Source organism: Xiphias gladius, chromosome 4 (assembly GCF_016859285.1).
Source record: "Xiphias gladius isolate SHS-SW01 ecotype Sanya breed wild chromosome 4, ASM1685928v1, whole genome shotgun sequence".
Taxonomy (NCBI): Eukaryota; Metazoa; Chordata; class Actinopteri; order Istiophoriformes; family Xiphiidae; genus Xiphias; species Xiphias gladius.
In genome coordinates, this window is record NC_053403.1 from 17361186 (window position 1) to 17384422 (window position 23237).

Sequence of the window (23237 nt, forward strand, 5' to 3'; positions counted from 1 at the left end):
AAGTCTGATGTGTGCAAAAACAGTTCGAACTAGTCTGATGTGTGTAGTTATTTTACAGCAGCCTGATGTTTAGTGCACATTACTTAATAAGGGTAACCACAAAACCATCTTCCAGAGCCATTTTCCACCAAGATATGAACACCTTGCATTGCACTGCCGCATCTGTATGGATTGTCCATCTCAACTAAAAAACTAGAACTAAACGTCTGAAAATAACCAAATTATAGCACTACTGTACTCGAAGTAGTCCCTGCCAAGAAATCAGAGCCCCTGTGCTCCTGTGCACGTACAGTACACACACCTGTAGGGTTCCAGCACCGATCAGGATTGGCAGAGGGGAGGCTAGGATGTGAGCAAAGGGGAGGAGAGGAGGAGAGGCCCAGAGACCCAGAGACCAGAGAGATCCGACTCCTGTAGACAGCACACTACACTTTGAGGTTCATATTTAGGTGCCACTTAACTAGTCATGTTGTACTGTACTATACTGTGTGTGTGACTGTCTGTCAGAACAACAGAGGCTGGACACAGTAACATCCTATCTCTGTAACAGCCCTTTAAAAATTTAGCTAAAATATGTCAGAAAGGTCATAGGACATAGTTTGTGTTGTATTCAAATGCATTATATTGCAAGGGGTTCCTGTCTTGAAACCTAATTGCTCATCTGCACATAGGATAGGAGCAAAATATCTGGAACAACTTATAATATATTCCAGTCCAACACATTAACACCACAAACTATTGTCTGAAAAGGCACCACTTTGTTGAATGTCTAAAATGGTTTACATGAAAGTTGAATAAAAGCTTTGTAATGGTAGTATTTATTTCAGGGCTTTTGTATTGTATTGTATTATATTGAGCGAGTGTTGATAATATTGTGTCCATGATATTGTGGCATGTTTCCAGTATTCATACTAAGAGGAAAAGCAAGAGAGAGAGAGAGAAAAAAAAAAAAAAACACACCTCAGGCCAACTGGTTTAGTTTAACAGTCTATGTTATGACCTCCAGCAAGAAAACCACCAACCAGGATACACAGAAAAAAAAAAAAGAACACACACATTCATTATATCTTGGAAGCAAAGTTCAACAGGTTGCTGCTCTGAGATGACATTCATTCCAGATATCAGACACACTACAACATTCTGGTGGTGGCAGGGTTGTTCAATTGCATTACCATGAATTAGATTAAACTCTATCAAATAGAGTCCACTTAGTATGTCCAGTAATGTTTGCCCATAGTTTTCTGCACACATCACTCACAGTGTTCATGCCATAAGACACAGAGCAACATCATAAAAATGATACTGTTTACACTGGATAAAATTAATCTTTAACTCAACGAGAGCATTAGCAAGGAGTACAGAGATTTGTAACACCACCAAGACTTCTGTTCTCTGAGCAAACAGCACATATGGCAGTGAAATTAATGTTGCTATCGCCTACATCCATTATTACATTTCTTACATTTCATTTACTCACTTAACATAAGGGTGTTGTTGAGGGGACAGTCGTCACTGAGTAAACATGTACTTACCTTAACGAGGATGGAGATCCTGTGCGCATGTGTTCCTGTGTAGGACCCGTGTAAGATCTCTGATTTCAGTGACTATCACACCTCTCAATGCTCAAATGAAGCCTAATGTATCATGCCAACATGGGGTCTACATGTTATTATACAAAACCTGGCATGCAACCAACAATTTTTGAACGGTTTCAGAGATGAGAGCTTCAGGACTAAGGGAACAGTAAGTACAGGAGTTTCCTTATCGCTTGTTTCAATTGATCCACATTTGGGCTCCACTTTCCTCACTGACTGCTGAGTTTAAACTGAGGTTTCAGTGGTCCCTCCAGCAGTGTGTGACTTTGTGTGTTTATGCGTGTGGCCGCATGTGTCTATGTCTGTATATGTGTCTCCATATTTGTCTATATCCAGGCCTGTTTGTGTTTCTAAGTAAGTTTGTGTCAATGTGTTTGTCAACCCACGTGTGTTTAAGATTTTTTTTCTTTAAGATTTTTTTTAAGATTTTTTTCTTAGCCCAAAGAGTTAATAACAGGAATGTTTTTAACTTTTATTCCTAAGATAGTGTTGGCTCACAAGTTAGATATGCAGGGCTGTGATGAGAAGTCTGCAATTTTGAACCTCCAGACTATGTTGGAAAAACAGAACATTATCACAGGTTCCTTAAAGAATTCAATAAAAAACTGAGTGGATTGCACATAAATCTATCTACTGATGGCTCTTCTCATGTTTATTGTAAATTAATCTGGGAGATACTTCTTCACAGTGAAGAGGTCTGCTCCCTGAAAGGTTTGTTTTTGTCCCATGACTCATGTTTAAGACAAGAACTATTATAATATCTATTGCAACCCACCCATGTTTACTTCAAAAACACAACCACAAAAAATGCCTTTGAGCAAGGCACACAACTCAAGCTAAACAACTGCTCCGCTGGAACTGGTAATTGGCAAACTGTGGACTGTGTCAAAGTATGTGGCAGCTCCCAGTTGTGAATGTCTCAGACTGAGGGAAAACAGCAAGTGAGAAGTGTACACCCTAACACAACGGATTATGGGAAAATTGCAGGTAAGGAGTGTTCAGTGTGGACATTCTTGCTCCTAAACAATCAGCATGGTAATCGTAAATACAAATCTTTACACTTTTACACTTGACTCTTTCAGGTTGACCAGTCTATAAGCAAATTTCTGATCACAGATTGATAGCAAAAATGCTCTCTCTGTGCAAAATTGTTGGGGAGATTAAAAAAAAAAACCTCCTTATGTCAGTTGGCTAATACTTGCTTTTTTGGGCTGTTCGTACAAAAGTCTGTAATCACCATTTGTTTCTCTGGGACTGTGGACGAGGAAGTATTTTGCCGCTGAAGGGAGGAATGTCCTTTTCCAAGCCAAATGACCCTCCTCTAACCTCTTCCTTGCCTTTTATAGTTGACAATCACCCTGCACACTCAAAGTCCTTGGTCCCGGGTTATATAATTGGCTTGAGCCAGGGATGGAAAGTGGCTGCCTTATAGTCACACACACTGACTACATCTCCCAGCTGTGGTCCAAAAGTAGATATGGGCACATACAAACACTTACCACACACACACACACAAACACATACACACACACAAATATCCTTCATAACATGCATAAACGTCAGTACAAATAAGACTTTCAATTTTCAAATACAGCAGTAGAATCTCCCTCACTTTCAAACACAAGACCTCTGTCAGGTCTGTTGCCAGGGTTCACCCCTACTGAACAGAAGATGAAGATATAAATTAGTTCAGAAAATACACCCCCATACTGGGACACACACATCCACATATTCACATATTCATATATAGTCATCCACATCCACAATCTGCCAAATTGAGTTACACAAAGAATTTAACATATGGCCTAATGGACAGAGCATCCACCTAATAAATGATTGCCTAAAGCCCAAAAGGTGGATATTAGAGTGCATGTGCATGTCTAGAGGTGTACCAGAAAGAGTCTGTTGATCCAAGGGCCAATGACTACCCCTCACTGACTCACTGAGGGAACACTGAGGCCCCTCAGAGGGAACGAGAGGAAGAGAGGGAGTTGAAAGAGGGGTAAGGGCTGTCCCCGGGTTATCAGCAATCTTAATCAGCGGTATTTAGAGCACTTCATGTTTGACTCTCTCTCTCTCTGTTTCTGTGTGTAAGCGAGTGCATTTGTGTTTATGTGTCTGTTTAAAAAGGCACTTAGTCAGGGAGTTCCCTGAATGTAATGAAGTAGAGGGGCCAGGCTTAGCACACTTAACCCAATCCTTAGACTGGAACACAACTCTCTGGTCGAGACCTGCCTTGCAATTTCTAAACAGACAGTGTATCACAGTTACTTTTGTTTAAAAGTATAATAGGTGCATAAGGAATTGTACAAGGAAGTTAATAAGGGCAGACAAATTACAAGAGACCAAAAAATACAGGACTAAGACAAGCAGAGAACAAACTATCAGGAATGCAGGACACTTTTACATTGTTTGGGGAATCCTTATTTCAGTGATTTTTAAGTAGTTGTATGGGAAAATAAGTCTAAAAATATAACAATAAATCCTAAGTCTTTGGTCAGTGATGAATATGTGTAACTAAAGCCACTAAATGGAATATGGAAAAGACCATTTTTCAAGAGCTGATGGTATCCGTGTCTGGTTAATAATAGGAACATCACACCCGTCTAATCTTGGCACAAATGGATTGATTTTTTACTTGGACATGATGAAGGTAGGTGCAGGGCAACTTGCAAAAGCCTGTCAATATGTGCTTGGAAGTTAGGTAACTGGCCTTTTGTAGAGGGATGCCTGTAGAAGGAAAATAGCAAATTATCCCAAAATTACTTTGTTACATCACAGACTCTGTGCTGCACTGCACTGTGTGTTTGATGGTCTCATTTAAACCAGATTAGGAGGTCGTAGGTTTGGTTTGCCCAGTTACACATACCCTGTGGAGGGCTTTTCTGGGGCAGGTTTGCCCAAACATGGTCAAAGATACTGAAGATACACATACACACTCATCATATTGTGGTTGACCTATGTGAAGTGCTTGAGAAGCCGCTGAATTTCATTTGAAAAGGATTCAATTTTTCTCAGATGAAATCAAGCCTCTTGGACTTCATAGTACACATTACAACCCGTTTGTACAAGCTAATGCAAAACAGCAAAACAAGGAACATGGGACAATGCCTTAAGAGGATTAAGATATCCAAAATTAACAGAACCCAAAAGAAGAAACTCAAATTGGAGAGTGCACTGTCACATCTAAAATGTTAGCCAAAGATGCAGCCCATCTCAGCCTACCCATTCTCTATACTAGTGTCCATCTCTAAGGGGGATAACCCAGCAAAAGAAATGAGTAATAAAAAGAAGCTTGACAGTTTGAGACAAAGAGAACTGGACAGGAGGAAGGCAGGGGGAGGGAGTAGGGGTTGCTCAAAAACATGGGATTTCTCCCATTGCCCAAATAAGTACCTATTAAAAGCAAATCGTTGCCCTGCTGAGCTGCCGATAAGGCAGCCAGGAGAAAGGAGCTGTGGAAATAGAACATGTCCTTATAGAGGGGGGAGCTCTGGAGAGAGGGAGCAGGAAGGGGGCAGGGGTTAAATGCTTCCCCAGAATCTGAGCCTTCCACTGGCGTAAACCCAGTGAAAAGAGTCCCTGAGTCCCTGCTGACTGACTGAGGGCCTACTGTGAGCATTATTGAACATAGGCAGCTGAACTATTGCCCAACAAATCACAGCTTTTAAATCGTTTCCACATTCAAGTGCCATGTTTACCAGTGTTTGAACACACTAATGATGAGAAACTGGAGATTTTTAATCAGGCTCTACTAACTTCTGTCAGCATAAGTCTATCCCAGGCAGTCAGTTTTAACCTACTAGACTGACAGAGAAAGAGAGAATACAGAAACAGAAAGAGGAAAACCTGTCTTGACAAACACCCCACAGATGTTGCTCCTCTCTGACACCACTGGTCTCCATAGCAACTCTGCTGGCCAGTAATAGCCTCCAGCTCGTCTGGCTGCAGTGGCGTCATGTAGACGCACACACACAAACACCATACACACACAAACAGGCACATTTCAGCCTCTGAATGGGATCCCAGTGTGTATTTATAGAGACAGAGGGACTCGCTAGCCCACCCAACCCAACCACCCCCTCAGGCCTTGCCAGAGAGCACACATCTCTAGAAAGAGACCATCTACCCCTCATCATTAAAAGCCCTGGCCCCGCACATGCGCGCGCACACACACACACACACACACACACACACACACACACACACACACACACACACACACACACACACACACACACACACACACACACACACACACACACACACACACACAAAAACAGATCCACCAAGTCCCTCAATTCTAGTAAACAAGCTCTGTAATTGGCGATAACAAATAGCCGGGAATTATACATTAGGGCTGGTTTGTGTAGTTGCTTTCCCCAGGTACTTGCAAAAAGCACTGGCTGAATATTAAGATGTGCAGCCATTTTAACATGGAGAAATTGAGCTTTTCTCTAAATTTTGCTAGGTAACATCATGACCACAGAAGATAGTTTCCTGTAACCAATGCTAGTGTGTTCCAGCATTCAAATTCTGCACAGTAGAATTTAGTTTTCAATTAAATTGAAGGTTTTGTCAACAGGTGTCCTTGGCACTAGGACACACCCTGTTTGAGTAGCTATACATGAAGACAGTAGATTATTTCCCAAAAAATTATGTAAAACAACGTATAATAATTTCTTATCATATTGTTTTCCTCAATTGTAAGATATGCCTCAGAGGATGAAGGGAAACTATTCCTTACTTATAATATATATTTGTAGATCCGTGTACCACAAGATCAAACCCTCTTTCCCTGGTATAAACAATGGGTTTTAGTAAAGTGCTCCCACTGAAGACCTTGACATGTTGTTATTACTTTTGCATGAAGCACTTTGTACCTCTGTTTTGTCTTACATAATAAAAAAATATAATAATCTAAACTGAATTTTATTAGATTGCAACAGGTGGCTTTTGTAAGGTCAGCTGGCATTGTAATGAGACGACAACCGATGTCTCTTGTTTGGCAATATTACCAGGCGTGTCACTGTCATCTGAAAAACTCTATTTGTACCATAATTTGATCTGTCAAGCTTCTCTGTGATGATTAAGAGAGGTATACAGACCTATCCAGAATTTTGAATGAACATGTAGAATAACAGTAGGTAGAACGTTGGATAAGGAAAACAAAGTCAAATATCACCTGGGGAGGAGACACCTTTGCTCCATCAACAGGAAATTCCTTTAAAATTTGAGTCCCTACTCCATTATATAATTTAAGATAAACTTTGTGTTGTTTGTTAATATGCTTTATTCATTGAGGTATGTATCAATCACTCTGATTTCTGACACTGTATAATCATGACATCAAGTATGTTGGATTTTTCCTGCACTGTCTAGATCATACATCTCTCAAAGGTAGAAAAAAAAAACAACACAACAATACTCATTATACTCATCAGAGGTATGTATACTGTATGCCTACCACGTTACTACTATCACATTATATTACATTAAAAAAAATATGATGCTCTGTTTTATAAAAAGGAGACAGCAATTTGGATTTCAAGCCAGGCCGTGACCTGATGATTACGTAGAGAGATGAAAAAAGACCGCAAGCCTCTGAACTGTAGTGTGTATGTGGGAGGTCAAGATGAGTGTACTTACCTGGTGACAGACAGAGGGAGAGAAAACCTAGGGGAGGGGAAACACTGGAGGATAGCACTGGAACACTCTGAAAGAGATTCATAGAGAAAAAGGAAGAGGGACAAAAAAAAAAAAAACAGAAGAAATTAGTGAATTGCAATTTGCAGATATGCAACATGCTGCTGACTTCATTACCCAGCTTCATTTTGTACACTTACAGTAATATTACAGATGCTTGCGATGCCTTCAGGGAAGACACTGACACACAAACACACACACAAGCACATCCCTACACGAGCATTTGCACGCACGACACACTGGGGTTTAATCACTCTCACCCCCTCCCCATGCTCCTCATCCTATTTGGCTTTGTGCAGAATTTTAATCATTCCTCTGGCTTCTGCTAAATAAACTTTTAATAGGAAGCTGCTTCCCTTAAGAAAGGCTGCCTTCATCAGCGAAAGTGGTGGAAATGAGCTGGCAAATAATACAAACGTCACCACCTCCGTATCTGCTCTGCCGTAGCTTTTGAGTGGTAGGTATGTCAATGAGGATGAGAGAGTCCGCTAATAGCATAAAATCTAAATGTAAAGTACAGATTGGGTCGAAGGGATAGACAGAAAGACAAGGTTGAAGAGAGAAACAGGAACAAAACTATGGATGGAAATAGGGATAATCCTCCTCTTGGCAAGCTATCGTATATACTTATGTCCACACCGAAGACAAGACAAATTCCTCCACATTTCCTGTACTTAGCAATGACTGCGTTCTGCTTGTGTCTCTCCTTTCTCGTCTCAGCTCCATCTTGCTTTGCCTAGTGCAGGACAGGAACTGTGGCGGTAATGGTTTCTTTATACAATCACTTTGCAAGATAAACTTTGCCAGATAAGCATAGACAGCCCAGGATAGATTTCAACAACTAAGTGAGGAAATTTGCTCTTCTGCAGATGTTATTTAAATCTGGGATTAGCCTATTTTATTAATCTTGATTTTTGTAAGGCCAATAAAAAAAAAATGTATCCTGTGACTGGTTCCTTTTCTCTGTTTTGCAGAAGGCTTATACAGTACATCTTCCAGGTACATTTTGAAGAGGATGAAACAAAAGTGATTCATTAACTGTTTAACATGACCTACTCTACATTAATCCCATTCACCTTTTTTATATGGACAACAATATAGCAATATTAATGTAATTACTGAATATATATTATAATTTTAATATAATTTCATTTTGGAGATGTATTTACGCATGCATCAAATCCAGCCATTCCACTGCTTAACAATCCATGCGAAAGATCTTATCCTAGAAAAATCTGTCACTCTGTCATTTCCATTGTTTGGTCATTTACACGTGATCTCTGCCTATTACCTCCTGTATGGCCTCTTCCTGAATGATGGGTCTTGCCCAGGGGAACTATCTTCAGCAATGCTCAACTATCTGAATCTCATGTATACACATAAAACAGAAGGTTATAAAGCAAATGTGGACCATAATAGCCACAAGGATATTCCACATTAAACAAATGTATTAGGCTACTGAGGCTATGTGCTGAAAATGCTAACACTTTTATGTAATACAAAGAAGCGGTCATTGATTACTAATACTGCTATACATAATATCATGGTGAACAGGATTATGAATGAAATAACTATAACTAACTATAAATAGCTCATGTAACCCACAAAGAACAACGAGGGCTTTCTGTGAAATATTACATATTGTTTGGATAACAGACTTTCACCGAAAACAATTTACTTCATTGGGAAATTAAACAAAAAACAAAAAAAAAATCAATTAGTAATCAAGACCTGATGTTAAGAGTCAATATTTCTTCAGCAGGTAATCTGCCATTGATCTACTCAATATTGATCCTGCTCCATCCATTCTGTCTGAGGAGTCATATGCTTTCTCTCTCTCTCTCTCTTTCTCTATCTCTCTCTCCTCTTTATGTGGATGGGCCTCTCTCACAGTGGCAGTTTATGTGGATCAAATATTTTACATGTCAAGTGGTCTCACTGGTCAACAGCTGTTCACAGGCCTCTTCAGGCAGGGGAGAGGATCAGTGGGTACGCTCTGCACCAAAAAAGGAAGCCATGTCACATATACAGAGATCAGTATTTATTTCATGCTAAGCATTTTGGTGAGAACACAACAAGGCGTAGACAGACAGACAAATAGACATCAGGATTCCCTCAGGCGGGTCATAGCATCACAGCAAAAGCTCAGTCATCCCTGGTCTTCAGCGTTGACATTGGGACAGCTAAAATGTCCCTATGTAGGCTCAGAAAGACTTAATGTCTTTGTAAAGTAGTAAGGCAATGAATTCCCTTCAAAGTTACTGGTACAATTATAAAATCAATTCTACAACAAACAGGCTCTAATTTGTTCTTGTGGCTTAATTTTGGATACAAAGCATGTCCAAAGCTGTTTTATTATGACAAGTGAAGCAAAAGTAGTGAACTCCTACACACTGTCAGTATTAGTAAGTTTATTTGAGGTGAAGTACTGTAAGAATGTTTTGGTCCTACTTTTTCACCAGGTATCCTTCATCCATCAAAACAAGAGCGAACTAGCCTAGTAAGAGATGAAAAATAAACCCATAATAATAATTATGACAAAAAGAAGAAGTAGAAGAAGAGGAGGAAGAAAAAGAAAAAGAAAAATAGTGTAATAAGCAACATTACACCAATATTTTCGATTCTATTTGAAATTTAAAGTAAGTTTTATTCACTTTCAACTCAGAGAAACTGGATTAGCATACTAGAGGACAAGACTTCCACCATGGAAACTCCCAGCACTGCCAGTATAAAATAAGAATGATGTATGAATGACCAGTGTTGGATACAAAATATCAAACAAAGGATGGATGTACTTTGCTACCTGAGCTCTCTCCCTCTGCCCTTTCTGCATGTGTTTTGAGTATGTGTGTATTTTTAGAGGGTGCTATTCCAAGTAACATCCAGTTTCGCAGTAATAATTCCTTTGATTAGGGCAACAGGTAAGAGGCTCGTAATCTCACCCCTGCTTGCCAGAGGATTTAAATGGTGTAAACAGTGGTAGCTCTACCATCATCACTCAAACAATGACAGCTCTACAGGGGAAACACACAGGGGTGCTGATTAAGAGGACAGCACTGTTAATGCAGTCAACCACACACACTTCCACAGGTATCGCAAGATGGGATATGGCAGGGGAAGTGACATTATCCATGTTACCTGGAATAGTTAATTCTAAAAATATCACACATGCACATACAAACTTTTTCACACACATACAGGACAAATGTGATTATAAAACGAGTGCGACATTACTCAAAGCCCAAAAGTAAAGCAGAATAGTGCTGTCTAAAAAATAAATATACATATATATCTTCATATGCTATATACAACAGCCAGTAACCGCAATGGCTGGAAGGGTAACAACCACCAAAATTTCTCTAATAAAATAGTTTAGATGTGAAGAGAATGACTAGAGCTAGCAGCCTCCCCGCCTCAGGAAATCGACCCATCCCGCAGCCTGACACACAGCTCTCTGCGAAACTCACTGTTGGCTGTTTTGATGCCATGAACAGCAGTCAGGGTATGGAGAAGATAACTTTCATTTTGTCCCTGATGTCAGATAACTTCCTCTTCTATAATGCTCTTCTGAAAATCACTATGAAGGGGACATCAAACAAAACAAACTCTCTGATCAGCGGAGCACTCTGAGAAAACCCCGCCGCCTGTTTTTCATGCAGCTGTCCCATAGGGCAGTGAGGCTCCTGAGGGGGTTGAAGGAAGGTCACCAGATTGGAAAGTGATTCTGTTGCCAGAGACCTGAAACAGGGAGCCCTAAAATAAGAGAGGTTTATTCTACCATTAAATCTTAATTTCAAAGCATAATTCTATTGGATGGAAATACAGACAATCAGGAACTGCAGGAACAAAACTGGTTACAACAAGCTGCAAGACTGCATAACTTAGCACAACGACTGGAAACAGGGAAAACAACTCACCTAGCTCTGACTGAGGGTAACAAAATTTGCCTACCAACACCTCTGAAGTTTACTAACTAACTAATGTTATATTTTTCTGTTTAATCCGTATATAAACCAAAGTGTAAAAACGGCACATTGTGGTTTTATGGGGGGTTACATCTTGTCTTGTTGTCACTGTGAAGTTGCCAGGCAACCAGCTAAGACTCCAGGAAGGTAGTGAGCCCTTGTTTCCAATCTTTGTGCTAAATTAAGCTGACCAGCTACTGATGGTAGCTTCACGTTTATCATACAGAAATGAAGGTGGTATCAATCTTTTCATCTAACTCTCAGCAAGTAACAGAATAGGATTCAAGCAAATTTTGTTAACTTTGAAAAGAAAAGTAGTGAGTAAAATAAATAAATGTACTGTGGGCCACTGCTTTTGGACACCTTTTGCTGCTGAAAGAGGTCAATACGTCTTTTAGATAGACCCTTTGGCTGCGCAGCAACTGTGCAACAACTGTAACAACTATTATGGTATTTGTAAAAGTAGGTCCTACTATCTGCAGGTAACTGCTAACATTTATGAAAGGTTTTAAAATTATTAATTTAGCTATGGATCAGACCTACATATGAACAAAAGGGCTGTGAACTGACTCTAAATGAAACATAGACCCAGACGTGGATCGCCTCTGCATTTTGGTTTCTGCCTAAATTTGGTAAAACACTACTTTGAGTAGAGGTGTTCCATTTCATTTTCCCCCATATGTTAAACACAAGTAGCTCCAATAGAATACATGACTTATATTTTAGGTACATTAAAACTACAGACCAACCAAAAGACCAGCACTGAATTGATCCAAATGAATGACTTGAAGCAACACCCTTTCTTACTGTCTTCAATAGAATGTGGGTGGAATTGAAATTGGACATAAACGACAACAGGAGAGGCGTCCTGAGAGAAGCAGAGAACAGTGGAGGAAGAGAGGGAGGCAGTCAGACAAAGAGAGATGCACACGAATCAAAATATTTCACATACACTTTGACTTTTTTTCTTCTCTGTATGATGCTGTCAGGAGCCAGCTCCCTGAGGGAGAGACAGCCAGAGAGAGTAAAATCCAGGCAGAGAGAAAAGGTGAGAGGGCGAGTTTTTCTACTTAGTGAGTCAGAGAGAGAGCACAGAGAGAACATTACTCCTTTTGCCTTGGAGAATGATGGATGACTGTCTTTAACAAGGAAGAAAATTAGGTCTGGATATCTCTGTACACACACACACACACACACACACACACACACACACACACACACACACACACACACACACACACACACACACACACACACACACACACACACACACACACACACACACACACACACACACACGGGGGGAGCACTTCTCCCCTTGTGTAGAATAGTCAGTCACCGATGTGCTGTCTAATTAGTGGATTACATTAGCAATGATGGAGTCCAGGATCCAAGGCCACTGTGATAGGGATATGGGCTTTACTACCAATGACAGGAAACCATTCAACAGTAACTCATACTGATAACTACTACACAGCATATTTTGTGCTAGTATGACATAGAATACTGTATGAATCAAGCCTCTGCAGAAAGCGGCAAACTTGCAGCACTTGTGTTACTTTAGCCCTCTTCAGACATGAAATTTTTAACAATGCATTCATCAATCTATTTAAGTAATTTCATTTTGGCTGTCAAACTTAGGTCTTTGCTACATATATAATCCATCATGATTCTACTCAAACATGACATTATCATTACAGATGGAAGTGTAATTCACACATGATATTTGACACCTAGTACATGAGAGAGTGCGGCACTGCTGGAGAGGGGATTTAGAGTGATATAAAGAAAGAAAAATGGTTTCATTTCATTCACAGTCTGATTTTAATTTGTGGCACGCACGTAATTCGTATTTGCTCACAAGCTATACTGTAATAATCCTTAATATCATAAAAATATCAGTAAATCAAACCCAGTTCTTCATACTGTATATGGCTTGCTTGTTTTCAGCAATAGCCATTCAATGTATTTGCATTCTGTAATTACCACTATAAACTCTAAATTAGTTTTCATTGTTAATGGCATAGTCTGCCATTCCCGCGCTGGATTCAAACTGCCTACCTACGCACAAGAGGTTCACAGGAAATGAGGGAGGCATGTAATTAAGTGTTACTGTTTTGAATTTTACCTCACTGATGCCTCACTGTTTACTGTTCACTTCCCAGCTGCATCAGAGCTGTATTAAGTTACTGCCAATGCCAACCAAACATTTCTTACTGATGCTAGTGTACAGTAAAAGTATCCAACTGCTGAAACAAGGCATTATTCTGTAAAAGTCACTGAAAAAGCAATGTATTTGGCACTAAGGTTAGCTCTGACAATCATTAATCAAAAATGCGTCTACAAAACACGACAAGTCATTTTTGGCATTTTCCATCAGACATTGTTTATTTTTGCAAGGGAGTAGAGAAGAAGAAGGAGCAGCCACAGTGAGCTGCTCGTGAAACTGAAGAGCTGCCGACTGCACTTCCAGCTCCATATGCCATGTGCAACATGGAATCAGATCACAGATGCAATTGTGTTTGACTGACTGGTTTATTAAAACAACATGAGTTTGTTTGGCTACGCTGTAAACAGTTACTCGAGTTGCTCCACTACTTAATTTCTGACAAAGTAGCTGCTCACGGAGTGTTTGCTGTTTTAATGAACCCCACTTATTGTGACTACGATAGCTATGTGTGTTGCCAAATAAACCAGAACTGAAATTCTAAGTATTAAGATTTTCAGTTATTTTAAGTTTAAGTGTTATGCTGGGTATTCTTACTTTAAACAGTTGGCAGGGAGGAAAATTTCAATTTAAGGGATGGGGACCTAAGAACTGAGGATTATTGTGGCTTTCCAAGTTTTTCGAGGGAAAACAAAAAAGAATAAAAACACATTTTCATAGATCTGATCTGAGGTTTGATCTTGTAAGTTTGCTGTCCTGACTTTTGCAGAAAAGTGACTTGTAGGCTTTTTCGAACCTGAAGCTGCCATATAAACTTTCAGGTACATTTACATAATGAAGAACATGTTTGAAAGGAGCTTTTAATTCAAGGTCTCAGGTTACGGGAAACCCAATTCTAATGGGACGGAAACACATATCAACAGGGGAGCACACAGCACCTGTTGGTGACTGGAATGGCTGTTTTCCCAGCAGAAGAACAAGTCCACTAACTAGGAGTAGCTTATTTAAACCATATATTTACATTTATAAGCTACTGCATAGTCTGTAGTTGGTAAATTTACTGTATGTGTTCTAATAAAGGGGTGATGAGCTGTTCTGTCTATTTAGAAAAAACATTTTTCCCCCTTTGAAATTACACATTAATTCACAGAAAGCCCAGATGTCCTACACAAATCGTTGGACTCATTTGTTTATCTTATTTTTCTATTTGTAGATCAAGTAATAACCACTTGTGACCATTTTGGGTCTAATTTCCCTCATACTTTAACTTCACTGCTTTCAATGAGACCTAATGGGATTTCTCAAGTCACAAATTCCGGATACAGTATATAAAGCATACGGTTGTCATGGAGCAGATGGGTTCACTGGAAAGAAAAAGGAGTTATTAATGGGACATTGAGACAAAGCAAGTTGAAGCTGCTCGAAAGGGTTTTCTCTGAGCAACTGCCTGCATGATTAAGTCAGTGCAGCTTGGAAAAACTGTATATACAATGTGCTATATACAGTATATGGTATTTCCTATTTTTCCTCATGTGGTATAATAGTGCCGTTTAGGAAAAAAAAAAAAAAAGTCTCCCAGCAATTGCCAAAAGAAGATTTACAACACTCCTCTTCTGATGTGCTTTGATTGTGACACTTTTCTAAACTTTACATTACTTCCACAGTTTGTTATGATAACTATCTAATGGATTTATGTGCTAAACCCAGTGGTTTTTTAAAAATGACATGCGAGAAGTGGCTGAAGAGAAATGGCCGGGGGCCTTTGACAAATATCTGGCACTGTTCGGAAATCCATGTTAGGACTCTGTTTGCCCATTATACTCTGTGTTTCTTCTCAGCCTAAAATTTGTTTGTTTCGCTCAATCCCAGAGTTCAGGGAGCATTTTGCATTACATTAGTTTTAAACTCAACAGGACGGTTTTGACAAAAATGCCATTAAAATCCACTTTGTTTCTCAATACATAAAACAAACAAAGAAATAAATTAGCCCCATATTAAATACATCACGCTGTTCCAATCTGGGATATCTGCATAAAACCAGGTATTCCCTCGCAGTCATTACATTATGTAAATCAATAATAAAATAGAGACAATTGTGCCATGCTCTGTATTTTGCTTTTCAACTTAGCTGAGCAGGATAAGTGATAAGTTCAGCTGCTAAATGTTACATAATTGCTTGGACTTATCTCGTACAGTAGTGGGCTGATTAAAGATGCTCTTCTGGCACATACTGTATATATACACACATAAACACACACACACGCACGCGCACACACGCGCACATCTCTCTCTCCTTTCCCAGCCAGACAAGAGCAGTGCTGTAGAGAGGGGAAGAGGCAACATTCCTACTGTTTATCTAGTCATCTGATCTGGCAAGCGAGTCATGTGTTGGAGCCGTGTTAGAGGCTTGGCAACATGCTTTAGGCGAACCCTAGCCTAACGTATTCTGCTGTTTTCAGCATCTCAACTTATTCTTTCAGATTGCTCTCTATCTTAATATGAACAAGCTGCATCCCTTCTAAATCACACAAATACAGAGGTTCTTTTTAGAAAATACTGCCACGACTGAAGAGGACTTCAAGACCTCTTGGCATTTGACACATTTGAAGCTGGCTGCCTTTGTATTGCTGGGAAAATGCTTAAATATGCAACTGAAATCAGTTTTCACGTCCCACAGCCATTGCTGATTTTCTCTTTTTTCTCTGCCGTGTGAAGCCTCTGTTCTTGGAAACCGCAAACCACAACCTGCTCTACGTTTGTAATGATCAGAGGACAGGTTTAATTTTACTTGGTGGCTTATGTCACACAAACAAATAAATCAGTAAATAAACTGACAACATGCGAAACTCACAGTTAAGAGTTTCTAAAGGTTTCATAAATTCTCCCTCAAATATTGACAGTGTGATAAATGTAGGCAATTAATTTGCTGACTTCAATGATCCTTGTCAGTGTATTGTAAAGCCTTATTCTCTCTATTATTGGGCTGGCTGGGTAATAATAGCTATCCAGGAGAGGATGGTACAAAATCAAGTTTTGCATTCTGGAGCGAAGGTCGACAGTTTAATTGGAAGTGCAAATTGCGTTCACATGTATCCCCATAGTGGATTGAGCTATGGGCAGAGTGAAAGTGCACATCGCGAGTGTGTGTGTGCATTTAAGAGGAGAAGGGGGGATGGAAGGTGGGAAGAATCAAAGCATGCACACGTTTAGTCAAGCTACAATTATCATCACTGAAGTGTTTCTTCTACTCCTCAAAGCCTCTTTCACACAAACCAGGATGCTCCCAGTGCCTGCTACTGAATCTGCTAAGCTAATGCTGCCAATTTTTTGTTAAGAAAGAGTAAATATTGACTTGATGACTGCAGCTCCCATCTGTTGGTGTGAGAGTGATCGTCTCTCTCTCTTTCTGTCCAATTTGCTTTCGCTTCCCATCTCTTACTCTCTTTCTCTCTGTGCTGCTGGACGAGAGTCTGCAGAGAATACTCCTGTCATTATATTCATCCTCGAGCCACACTTGCCCTTGTAGTGAAGACATACTCTCATCGCTGATCTCTTTCTTTAATCAGCAAACAGTGCACTCACATTTTAATCTATAACATCCAGACCAGTAAGGTTTGAGGCCAGGTTTTGATCAGTTATGTTATGTTTGAAGCTGAGACTGATTGAGTGGAGTTGAGTGGTTTATCAGTACAGAGAGTAGAGGGCGATGCTAGGATTTACTGAGCCTTTTAGCTGTGTCACAGCCAGCAGAACTGCACTTCCAGGATGATAACGTTTCACGTAGTATCTTAGAGAGCTCTCTATGCAAGTGCTCACTCTGAATTACTTTGTTAGTTGTACCCAATCCTAAAAAGACCTGTTCTCTGACTAGAAAAACTTGAACTGAGCCCATATCATGTCTAGTTAGTGTAGTTTAAGTAGATTAAGTAGAAAGACATTCTAACTTTTTATCAAAACTAGTTATATGGCCCTTGAAGCAATATTCTTGATACCTGAACTGCACAAATATTCAGTCATATATGATACAATGATTAAAAACATCTCTGTTACTTTACTTTTTGTATTGCAAAACAAAATGCTTCAGCACATATACATGAACATGAAACATTTTTGGTATTGCCATTTTAGGGCAGCCATTTAATCCCTACAATGGGATTACATTTAAAGATGCAGTTCCTATGAAAGTGACACCTCCTCTGCCTGGATGCAGCCTCAAGGGACTGTCACATCCATATTTTCAATTAATGTCAAGGTCTGAAAATGCAGCTAAGGGTAGGACAGTGTTTCAGGGTGCTGGATCCATGCAAATTTTTGCAATGGGAATTGATGTCGACTCTGCTGCTGCTGACATTGCTGCTAGTACAGGCAGTGTAACTGCTGCTGCTATTAACAGTATTTGAATTTTAATCACCTGATGTCTTTTACTGTTACTTCTAAATGTTGTCTGTTTTTTTATATGAAAGAAAAATAACCCTGATGATTCTTTTCTCATTACACACATACAGATGTCGGTTTGAGAGACATTCTTATTGCTCAAAGAAATTTCTATCAAATGTAATCCACAAAATATTGGTAATTCAAGCTTTGTGTTTGTATTAACAGGAGCAAAATGCACTCTCTCTGCTGGACTGAATACTTAATAAAGTAAGCTACGACCACAAAACTGAGATACATGAACCATGTCTACTGCACACCATTGTATCCCACACTTACTACAAAGAAGGAAACCATGTCCCTTTCTCTTATATCTATGCTAATATGCAGCCACATTAGGACAAAATGGAAGGAACTGCAAGTGTTATGGTATATGCTTCTTCTCATGCTAAATGGGTCTTTTGTTAGAGATTTTTGGGCCAAGAAACATCACATTTTTAAAAATCACAACAAGAGGGGAGTCCCTGATCAGAGGCTTAGTTCGGACCAATGACCTGATAAGTAAGTGAAAAGTCATATACACGTTTGATATTTACAAACTGATGTGTGTTAGAGTCCTGTGGTTTGCAGGAACCATAGACTACAGCGACAATCAAAAATAGGAAAAAATTAACAGGTGATGTTTTATGTTTTAAAAACAGTTTACAATTCTAAAGTCTCTGTATTTTTGCCATTGTGCCTTGGTTTTTAGCCATTGTTCTAATGCTTGTGCAACTTCACCTTGAAAAAATAAAAATAAAACTGTTTAATTTATTTGTTTTTGAATTACCTGCATGTTAATGTTCTGGCTTGGCCATTTGTAGGATTCGAGCTATTAAACTACGCTTGTGTTACCTTATCTTAAACAAATTTTGTCATCTTTTGTTTTTTGAAATAATAGCTCCACCCTGAGAGTATTATAGAAATACTTTCCTATTCATTGTCATATGCATAAATATTAAATAAATACTTGCAATGAAGCAAATATAATGTAAGGATAATGAAAATGTATACCTTTCTCCTCTATAAAAATAAAGCTTAAAGCATATGGAAAGTAATCAGGCCCAGCCAACAGAAAGACTTCATGCTACACATTAAATCATTAATACAGATTACATCATTAATACAGAACATATTACAGAGAGCAATAACCTCTCAGCCCCATTACAGTTTCTAGCTTGGCATAAAGGAGCACACAGCAGCAGCAGCCACTCAACCTGCTTATCGGTGATTGATGTCTCGCTGTGGATGGGCAAACGTTGCACATCAGTCTTGTATGAAAGATACAGTGAAAAATTAGGCCTCTTGCTTTCATCGTTCAGCACAAATCCGATAAATATTCTGTCGTTTGCAGCTCCCAGTGCAACTTGTTTGCGATGTTGAATGCTTTGCAGGAAGAAGCATTTGTATTCTCAAATGAGGTCTCAAAGACAAAAATATCAAAAAGGCAAAATAAGAGTCAAGTGGATATCTGTGCTAAATCTTAGATGGCAGGACAATCCTTATCATTCCTCATCTTCTTGTTTGTTGTTGTTTTTTAGTTTCACACACACATTACACACTGAGACATCGCAATTACATAACTTGTCAGGTAGGCCTACAGACAGGATGAGGCCATATGTTTCACATACATTATGCATACACTTTAATCAATTGAGTTAATGCAGATTAGGTTATTAATATGCAATCATGAACTGGGTGGTTTTGGAAAGAGGAAACTAATATTGATGACACAGCCTGTGTTATACTCAACTCTGGGAAGAGAGCCTTTTTGCCAATTGCTACCAGATGGTTATTTGCCGACAGTTCTGTTTGGCAGAACCTAACAGGGACTCAATAAAAATAACACAAGAGAAAGAAATGTGTATTGCTGCAGTGATCTCTGGCAGTGAAAAACCCCAAAACTCACCAGTTCAGCATCAATTGCGTTCAGCGGGAGAAGCTCATATCTTGGCCTGCAGAGATAAAAAAGGACATACGGTAAGAAGGGAAGAGAATTTCATAAATCACAGAGACCTGAATCTGGACTTATTTGGCTGAGGTCTAATACCCTGCTCTACAGTATGAAGGACAGGAGCTGAGATAGAACCACACAGAGAGATGAACACATACCACATCCCTGTACACATCACTGCAAAGGAAAACAAAGTAAATGGCAATATCGACAAACAACTTTGGAACACCCTTAGCTTGTCAAATTTTAACAATAGGACCTGACGAGGTGTGTGTGATTCAACATGTTTTTCACATACTACCACAACACTGTCAGGTGGAGTGCCAGTCCTCATTGTCTGTTGGCATATCAATCCATCTGGCTGTCTGTCCACACAGCCACATTCATAGATCTCTCTGTGAAGCCTAAAAACATCCGTGAGGATGACTGACAACTCTGTCAATGCTGCAGCGAAAAGAAGCAGCACTGTGATAAAAACCTGATAGCCCCATCAAAACAAAGGGACGGAACTGGAGACAGCTGAGCTAATCAAGACCAGACACTTCTAAAGGAAAAAAAAAAAAAATAGCAGCACGAGAATAAATAAAGAAAGGAAACGAGCGAGGGAGCACGCCAGCCTTCAAAAAAGAAACAAGCAATCGAGATACAGTAAACTGGCAAGCAGAGGTTGGGATTCCAGTTGAAGTCCCACTAGAATAAACTTCCAACCTTCAAGCAATTCAATACGAGGTTGGCAAGTATGCCAATCGGAAAACCTACAAACAGAGAAAAAGAGGTTTTTCTCACTTCACTGCTGTTTGGACAAACCCTACAGCTACATTCAAGCCTACCATAGAACTACAGGAAAAAAAGACAACACTGGGAAATGTGTAATCACCCTAATCACCCTAATAGCTATGTCTGCAAAACAGTCACATTTGTAAACCCTGAAACTGTAAAAGCAATGCTAGGCTAAGCATGCGTGTGCCAGGACTTTGAGATGTTGTTTTTTTTTTCCTTTTCCTCCATTATACACTGTCTTTTCACCCAAGAGTTGGAATCTAGTTTGGTTTTTGGTGTCTCTGTGACTCAGTGCTAAAATATTGTTACTGTGACTGGCTAAATGCACAACCAATTCTGAACAGTCAATTAACACCTATGAGATGAGGACTGACAAGTTTGAGGAAAATATTTAATTTATTAAAGCAAAATGCATATCAATATTAGCATGGCAAACTCTAAAAATTCTGCCAGTCAGCGCTCACAAAATCTACAGAACCTTCAAAGAATATTATACTATATCAGTGATACCAAAATGGCGTTAAATTTGGAATGTAATAATGGTTGTTTTCCAGCATGATAATGAAAAGGCATCATAGGATGAAAAAACTGCTGTCAAATTTTGTCCCTGAAATCCTTAAAACTAATAACAGCAGGTGATAATCATGATCACAGTGCAGTATTTGAAGAAAAATAACGGATTATCATTAAAGCCCTAACCATGCTGCCATCCTATTACCAAGTAAACATACAGAAGGACTGCACTGCGCTGTACAGAACCTCCTAAAAATAAACTGAAATTTCTATCAAAGTTACTGACCACTGAGTGCACCAAAGACATAACACTTACAATATCATCTGGTCCAAAAAAAGAGAAAATAACAAAAACACTGGGACACCCTCATTTAGCCTTTAAGCTTCTTAGTATACCTCTTTTCATCAAAATGCTTCATAGTCTGGGTTTAAGCCACAGGTGAGGGATTGTTATTGTGTGAGGAAGGGCAATGTTTGCCTCTGTAATCACTAGTGAAACGTTTACGCGGCAATGTCAATAAGCCAAAGCAGAATTTGTTTTTCTTTACATAATGGTGGCAATCTTTCATGGGCAACAGAGCACAAACTTTGAAAGAAGGGGTGGGAGATAACCTTCTGTAATTTTACAATAATAGACACTGACACACTCTATGGTCCATGTCTAAAAGCCTGTTGAGATAAGGTATATTGGCCAAATAACATTTACAATACGCTGTTACACACCTTTGATGCATTTTAAGAAAGAAGAAAGGGTTCCTCAGCAATAATGCTTAATTCCCCTATAATGTATAAGTGGGCCGAGCATGTCGATGTGAACAGGTGGGATAGTCGATGCAACAAGTTTGTTAAGGCACAATTTACACCCATTCGTCAATTAATTTCGGAGGCCGACAATCCAAGCGAAAGCTTGAACAAAATAAGACATTATGAGCTATTTGAACTGCAAATAAGCCTGCGGGTTATTCCTGAACAAATAACACTCTCTACCTTCTGGGTGTGTGTAATAAAACAGGTTATGAAAATAGAAAACTCCTGTCTGACTCTGCTGTCATTTGCACTAGCATCAAAGGAAGCAACTTTTTCGTCAGCAAACTGACATTGATTTAACCTTGTATCAGTCTCAATGTATCAACAGTGAAATCTAATATTCATCATCTTTTTTGCTCATTCATTTGATGCAGGTGGAGTGAATACACAGAAAACAGATAAAACATAAAAAATAATTTTGACAGACATAATATCTAAATTTGATATTATTTTACCATCTTACTGCTCATTGATATGACAGTGAAGATACACTAAAATAGACACAAAATAAACACAGTTCCTATAAGAAACTTGGACTTTCTGTTTGCCCTGACAGTGACTCAAAGACACCTTGCTGTCTGGGATGCCTGCATGGCAGCTGCTGCCCCCACATTCACTGAGCTGCCTACTCGACTACCAGCAGCAGTCTTTGGATGCACCGGTTAAAAATATTAAATTAACGTTATACTCAAATTCTCTGGCAGGTCAATAGGCTGTTAGTATTACAACGCAGCGAATCATCGTATACACACATCTGTGCAAATACAGGACAAAACGGCAGACTATGTCGGTTAGTCCGTAGACTTTTATGACCACGGTGCAGTGTGCCTGCCATCGGCCGGCTTCTGCTCTGTCCCGCTACGGCTAGCTCCGCTGGCTAGCCTCCCAGCCGTTGGAAACATCAATAACCCCTGCATTTCATTAAGTTTTCAAGCCGCGGTGGCACTCTGAATGTGTCGTATTTACCTGGCTGAGAAGCCACAGCACCCAGCTAAGAGAGAGTAAATTCGATATCAAATTGCTACAGGTCCATTTTCAATACGTCTGGCTAGCTAGCTAGCAAAGGCTACTGTCTCCAGCTGTGTGCGCGTGTGTGTGTGTATGTATGTGTGTGACAGAGAGACAGAGTGAGGCAGAGAGAGGATGTGTGATATCTGAATGATGCGAGCAGGATTTGGCGTGAGCCTCTGGAAGCTAGCTTGTGATGGAGTTTAAATGAAAGGTCCTGTTTCCACAGCATCCGTCTAACAGCTAAACACATTAAATTCAACACAGTCTAGCCTACGTTTAACGGAGCAGTCAGTACAGTAACTCTGAATTTTCAATTTCAGCAGCTA

At 39.5% G+C, this 23237-nt stretch overlaps 1 protein-coding gene across 3 annotated transcripts in view; it reads right to left on the reverse strand.

The window, feature by feature from the left end:
• LOC120789004 (1-phosphatidylinositol 4,5-bisphosphate phosphodiesterase beta-4-like) overlaps nt 1-23237 on the reverse strand; it is a 67132-nt gene that overhangs the window by 43577 nt on the left and 318 nt on the right. Inside the window, exons 1-3 of one of the 3 annotated variants that reach the window (XM_040125399.1) lie at nt 22867-22958; nt 19756-19801; nt 7245-7311 (exon numbers count right to left, since the gene is read on the reverse strand). The gene's annotated coding sequence lies outside the window, so the exon portion shown is untranslated. Of the gene's footprint in view, nt 1-7244; nt 7312-19755; nt 19802-22866; nt 22959-23237 lie in introns of those variants that run through there. The other 2 variants (XM_040125398.1, XM_040125400.1) reach the window with 2 other exon arrangements.